We start from the raw sequence: 7,094 nt of genomic DNA, 5'->3' as shown, positions 1-7,094 counted from the left end.
AGCCACTGTTTAATGAAGTGGTGGAGGTGAGAGGATGTGGAAGCACCGACAGCGGGTGAAGACGGAGAGGGAGCGAGAGGAGAAGTTTTTTTGTTAGAAGTCATAAAATCTGCCAATAAAAACATGTCTCTGTAAAAGGTGACTGATGGAGAAGACACGGCGGCCCGACACAAATGTACCCGATGGCGCACTCAGAAGGAGCGGAGGTATCGAGAGCAGAGCCCCACAGACACAGACTCTCTGGTCACGCTGCGTGTCGTAGGACTGCGGCGGGGTGAGGTGTGTGTGTGTGTGTGTGTTGTGGGAGGTGGTGGTGGGGTTGATCTGGGGCCAATCAATAGCAGCAGCCTCTCCTACGACCCCCGAGTTCCTCCTGGCTTGGCTGGCAGGCTGGAAATCAATGGGCCGGGCCAATAACTCAAGATGGTGTGTGGATTAGTGAACTGTCAACTAATCAGAGAGCTACTGAATCTGACACCGCAGCTATTAACCTATCGATACGACACTTGGCACTGACACACACATGGATATATATGTATTGATGAACACACACGCACATGGCAACACACAGTCAAATGCCTGAAGGCGGCTCGCACGCAACCAATAGTTGTGCGTCACCTGCATGTATGTACATTTACTCCCACTTTGTGGTACAGTAGATGTACAGTATGTACACACAGGTGGAGGTGGAGTCGCTGCAGATTGTACAAATTTTACGTGGTACAACTTGGAATAATCGAGTAAAAATCAGGGAAAATAATTAACTTTGACCTCCACAATTTATTTAACACGTATAACCAGTATATCACATTTTATAGAGGTTTAGTATTGATTATGACATATATTCTATATTAACACTTATTATCTGTGGACAACCACATTGTAGTTTGTTGTTAGGATGTTATTAAATATATTTTTAATTCCCAACACATTCAAACAATGATATTATTGCATGTCAGAGTATATGGTCCCAGATTTACGTTGCTTAATTAAACAAGAGTAAATTAAATCGAATGGCATCAGTGCGAAAAATACTAAAATCCTCATTAACTCATTAATTGTGACTCGTACTTAATTTATTTTGACTGCACTTTAAATACACAAGATCTGTATTACTTTGGTTTGTACATAATAAGCAGAGGTTTTTGTCACACACCATCATACTTCAAATATATCTGAGGACAAAAGACCGTGTACTGATCTCTATTCAGACGACACAGCTCATTTCAGGATCATTTCAAACAGCCATCATTCACTTGAGCTACAGATATTACTCGACCGCCGCTGCTCTGACCCTTGACCTCCACGCTGCTAATGGCTGTGGAACTTGGCGGACCAGATATTTCAATGTATTCCATTGTCACAGGCTATTGAAGCTTCACATTAAAGCTAAAGTTGATCCTAAAATCCATTTGTTTAAGCTTTAAAGAAAAGCTGTAGCTTCGCGTGACGTCACTGCACCTGTATTTACCTTTCAGGACCTTTTCCGACAAACTGTTTGATGCACCGCACATTTAAGTCCTGAACATTTGTGTCAGCTTTAAAAAGGTGAGTAATCTCTACATAAAAAAACGCAGGGTAAGCTGAGTTTATGTGGCTTTACGCTGCACTACATCCCTGCTTTTATCCACAATTCATTTCCAGGCTCCTCTGTGCTTCTTTAGCATGCAGACCCTCTGATCTTTTCATATTCTCGTGTTCCTCTAGTATGGAACTACAGGCTTATACTGTGTCAAGGGTGCTGGTTCATTTTACATTATTCACTTCTATTCTTCTGTCCTCTTCTACTTTTTTTTTCTTTCTGGGGAGCAAAAGGAGATTATTTTGGGGGGTAATTCCATTGAAACCGCTCTGAAATAACTTGACTTGGCATGTGTCTATTCAAGGCTCCACAAAGGGCTGCAGGAATACTATTCAGTAATGGGGTAAAGCACGGGAAGAGCTGGACAAAAAAGCTTCTGTGTGTGTGTGTGTGTGTGTGTGTGTGTGTGTGTGGGTGTGTGTGTGTGTGTGTGTGTGTGTGTGTGTGGGTGTGTGTGTGTGTGTGTGTGCGTTACGGCTGAAATGAGGGAGAAGAGAGAGAACGAAATCACCTGAGAGAAAATAAGACAGCTAGGGGGCATAAAAAAAAAAAAAAAGGATGAATGAGCAGCAAAGAAACTAGTGGAAAATAATAAAGTGTTGAGAAGAGAAGTAAAGAGGGGGGCACACACACACACCAGTTACACACTTTCATTTCATTCAGAAAGTCACGACCTTTATACAGAATATAACTACAACTAATTATTCATGATCTTCTCACGGTAACTTCCGGGGCAATTTGAGATTCAGGTAAAAATCGATCGACGTATTTTTACGTGGACGTGTGTCACAGCGCAATTAGATAATTGTATGTTATTACATATTTCAGGAGATGATCGACATAAAAAGACGAGAGGGGAAATAAAACAGATGATAGAGAGGAAAAAGACACAAAAGAAGAAGAAGAGTGGAAGAAAAAATGGAGGCGGAGGTGGAGGTGGGGGGGCGGCGGTGGCGATAGGCTGGTCCGCACTGTTGTCTAATGATAAGAGCTGCAGAGAGAAAGAAAGACAGAGAGAGAGAGAGAGGGGGGGCTAAAAGAAAGAGGAATAGAGGCAGGTTACAGTGTTAACGTCGCCAATAGAATTGGCAGGGGTGGAGAGGGAGGGATGGAGGGATGGAGGGATGGAGGGATGGAGGGATGGAGGGATGGAGGGACGGAGGAGTGGGTTCATGGGTCTCCCACACACACACTCCGGATTAGGAAACATATGCAGTGGAGCAGCGAGGGATTAGGGGGTGAACGAGGAGCTGCAAGGAGGAAAAGAATGTTTTTTGGGGAGGAGAGGTGGGGGGGGGGGGCGGGGAGGGATGGAAACACAAGTGCTCGGCCAGGCGTATTTCCACCTCGCTTTCATCCTCCATCCCCTCGTCTGCCTCCTCCTCCTCCTCCTCCCTACTACTCACCTTCGTCTTTGAAGCTGTGGGATGACGAGCTCGGTGTGAAAGGAGACGCAGGAGGAGACGCAGGAGGAGGCCGCTCTGTGATTGAAGCTATTTGCTGCAAACATAAGATGCAAATAGAAAATAGATAAATGTTCAGGTTCAACTCGTGACCTGTGACATGTTGATCTGTGAGCCGCAGAAACATTTAGACTTCAGGTTGAGATTCAGCAGAGAGAAGAAAACAAACCATGGATTTCACACACACACACAATAACTCTGCATAATAACTCACGGTTCACTGTAACTGTCGCGTTTATAAATTGCAAAGAATTGCATTGTGGGATTTTGCCACAGAAAGCAGACACTTTACAGCGTCTTCGCGTAAAAAGGAGAGTTTGTGTGCAACAGTGCCACCAATGGAAAGGATGATTTCAAAATATAAATACATATAAAATAAAAATAACACTGTATTACAGTAAATGTAATTGAAGAATTGAATTGTATTCGGTTAAATGACATTCAAAGGAAAGTAGGATTGTGACGTCTGGACAACATCAGATTTACAAAAACAAAGCTGGATTGAAATATTTAAAAAATTATTGCTTCAAGACAAACATGTTGAAAATAATCTGAACCTCCACATCATGTAGATGTAAATCAGATTATCACTTTATATAACTCACAATAGTCACAAACTTAAACACAGTGAATGAGCTTTGGTGACATCTACAGAAATACATCTTTAAAAAATCACAGTTAAAATATTTTCTTCCAGTGAGTCCAACAAAATCTGGAGCATTATGCCACAAATTGAATTCTCCTTTATGATGAATTAAAACGTGTGTGTGTGAGGACGTCCACTCAAATGTAGATGATCTTTAAATGTAAAGTTCTGTAAGCCTGTGTGTGTGTTCGTGTGTGTTCGTGTGTGTGTGTGTGTGTGTGTGTGTGTTTGGGGTGTTACAGCGAGTCACAAAGTCAAGGTCAGGTGATGATTCGCCTGAAAACAGCCGAACGAAGAAGGGATGGGGGGACAGAGGAGCAGAAGGAGAGAGAAGAAGGAGAGGAATGAAATGACGTGAAGTGAAACCAACAACGACAGAGTCAGCGATGACGAGATAAAAACACAAATCTGTCGTTGTTGTATTTTTTCTTTTGTTTACTCGTTTGTCTTCTTGTCATTTTTTCTCTTTTCATCCACTAATTTCATTTCATCTTTTTCAAACCTTTTGCTTTAATTTTAATAAATATAAAACCACCTCTGTGAGACTTTAGACGCTAGAATAATAATAATAATAATAAAATAATATTTTTTATCTTAAATTAAAATGAGCTTAAATCGTCCCCACCTGCCGTCCTCCGCCACAATCTTTATTTTAAACAATAGATGTAATATTTCACTTGTGCCTTCCACCTCATCTCACACACACACACACACACACACACACACACACACACACACACACACACACACACACACACACACACACACACACACACACACACACACACACACACACACACACACACACACACCTGGCCCGGAGAGGTCAACCTTTGGCGGATGAGGTCAGGCGTCTGGGATGAAGTTGACCTTTGACCTGCAGGGCGCGATTGCCCGCTTACATCCTAACCAGCTGGACAATGAGCCGGCCGTGCAACATCACTGCTTCTGTTTATGTGTTTGGACAATGATCACGTGTGTGTGTGTGTCTGTGTGTGTGTGTATCTACAGGCTTTATGTCTTCCTGTTTGTGTGTTATTATGTCTACGAATGTGTGTTAATGTGAATGATCGCGTGTGTGTGTGTGTGTGTGTGTGTGTGTTCTTACTGAACAATTGGATTTATTTCCCAGGTTTTTCGGAGGGACGGGCGGCGGTGGGGGGGGGGTAGCGCTGCTTGTTACTGCCGTCGAATAACAAAACAATATTGATCAGGCCGAGGTCGTCCATCGACGAATCCCGTCTCTGGTCTTTCGTGCAAAGGCTCATCACTTCCTGTCTTCTTCCTTATTCGGGGTTAATATCTCATTAACTGCTATTATCTCCACAGCAGTCACCACGGCAACAGCCAGCAGGACACGAGCTGACAATTCCCTGCATCCTGCGGATCAGACGGGCAATGACCAGATTATTGGAAATCAATCCGGGGGAGTTACTGTTTCCCTGACCTCCCAAGTTTCATTTCCACTATTTATTGAGGAACGCCGGTCAAATGCCGACGATTGTGAGGTTTACACAGATGTCAATACACGAATGAGCAGAGTCGATATGCAGTGGGTTCCATGATCGTGGTTAATCATTCGGAGGTTCATAAATCAGACCTTAGCCGGAAGCCATTTTATGTCAGAAACAAGGAGTCAGTCACACGGAGGGTGAAGTGGATATTTATCTGGCGTTTTGCAGATGGGAGGATTTTTAAATCGTTTTCAATGCAGTGAAATATTTAGGAGAATAAAAAAAAAAAAAAAGATTTAATATTTAATTCAGACTAAAGTCCTACAGATGTGACAGTTAAGGTTTATTTATATCATCAGAGGCAGAACGATCCTGGTCTTTATTGTTCCACCGAAGAAATATTTTACAACCATAAAGAACGATAAAGAACTTTACTGTTGCAGAATTAATGACACAACTATTAAATGATTATTGGATGATACTGATCTGCTGTTCTTACTGATGACATTAACCTTCCAGGTGAGAAGAGTGAATGACACGTACACACCGATATGTATATCTGACAATATAATATAATGTATATCTAATATATATGAGTATAGATAAGACAAGATGGTGAGTTTATCTTCTAACATACAGGATTAATCATCATCTTGTCCTCTATGTTTAATAAAAAATAATAGTTTGGGGCATTTTGCTTTCTTCGTTCAGATATACAGTTGACAGGGTTCATTAACTTTACCCAAGAGTTAAACAGGTGTAAACAGCCTGGAGCTGGTTTATTTTAGCACAGGACAGGGTTTGATTTGTAGAATTGAACTTGACATGAAGAACCAGTGGGTTGTTTACAGAGTTTTCTGGATTACTGACGAGCAGGAATCACTTAGTTCTGGTTGATACCGAACAACGTGCTAACGGACAAAGTAAAAAAGCAGCCGTGTTGTTAACTTGTGTATTTCTGGCGGACGTCTCTGTGATTTAAACAAACCAAACATTCACAGCAGAAGATTTCACTTTCAGTCACTTCAGAGGTTTAGAAGAAAAACAAGTGAGTTATCATCTACAAGCTACTTACCCGTAATTAAAGCCGGCTGCTCGTGATGTCCGCTGCGGGCTGTCTGATGAGTTGTTGAGGTGATGGCAGAGTGGTCGGCTGACCTTTGACCCCGGGGTCAGGGCGGCGGGGTCTGGCTGCGGGGCCACAGTTGACAGAAGGCTCCCCCGCAAATTGATGAAAAAGGCAATAGAGTCTGTAATAAAAAGGAAACAGCCGCCGTCACCAGATAATCACAGAATGGCTTCAGTGGCAATAATTTTTGTTATTCAGGTTTTATGTATTGAATCGTTTCCAGGTCAAGATATTTACAATCACTCCTGAATATTCGGTCATTTGTGGAGAATTAGTTTATGATTCAAGAACACATTTGATAAAAAAAGTGAAACATTTCACACATTGAAATTCTTCTTTTTGTTTTTCTACATTTAAAATCTTTTTTGGGCCTTTAATGTCTTTTTTCAATCTAATTTCAAGAATCAGCCCAAGAACCAGGAGGTTCAATGGACGTTTTAATCTCATAATCACGATTTATAGAATATAATAGATAATATAATATATATGTAATTGTGCAGCTGGAGGATGCAGAGTTTTGTGAACGCCAGGGGACACGTGGCCCTGCAGATATGAAGCTGTGCTGTTATTCATCCATTCAAATGAAAATCAAACCGTCGAGTTCAGGCAGAAAATCGATGGATGACAAATGGACGTTTGAGAGATTTTTGGTCATTTTCAGCCACAATGAGAAAATATTCACGTCCTGGGCTTCTTTCTTATTTCTGAACTTTAATCACGAAACCACATTAAAACCTAAACTGTCAAAATATCACGCATTATTATCATTTAAATATATTTTCATTCATGCAAAAAAATTAAATCCCTAAATACGATCAAA

At 41.5% G+C, this 7,094-nt stretch overlaps 1 protein-coding gene across 2 annotated transcripts in view; it reads right to left on the bottom strand.

Annotated features, from left to right (window-relative positions):
* pou2f2a (POU class 2 homeobox 2a) overlaps nt 1–6,794 on the bottom strand; it is a 68,185-nt gene extending 61,391 nt beyond the window's left edge. Inside the window, exons 1-3 of one of the 2 annotated variants that reach the window (XM_069516016.1) lie at nt 6,221–6,794; nt 4,800–5,071; nt 2,989–3,082 (exon numbers count right to left, since the gene is read on the bottom strand). The gene's annotated coding sequence lies outside the window, so the exon portion shown is untranslated. The remainder of the gene's footprint in view (nt 1–2,988; nt 3,083–4,799; nt 5,072–6,220) is intronic. The other variant, XM_069516014.1, reaches the window with a different exon arrangement.
* Between the last annotated feature and the right edge of the window lie 300 nt (nt 6,795–7,094).

Source organism: Paralichthys olivaceus, chromosome 20 (genome assembly GCF_024713975.1).
Source record: "Paralichthys olivaceus isolate ysfri-2021 chromosome 20, ASM2471397v2, whole genome shotgun sequence".
In the NCBI taxonomy this organism is placed as follows: domain Eukaryota; kingdom Metazoa; phylum Chordata; class Actinopteri; order Pleuronectiformes; family Paralichthyidae; genus Paralichthys; species Paralichthys olivaceus.
Note: the sequence above shows the minus strand (reverse complement) of the source record. Positions and strands in the feature narration are given on the sequence as shown.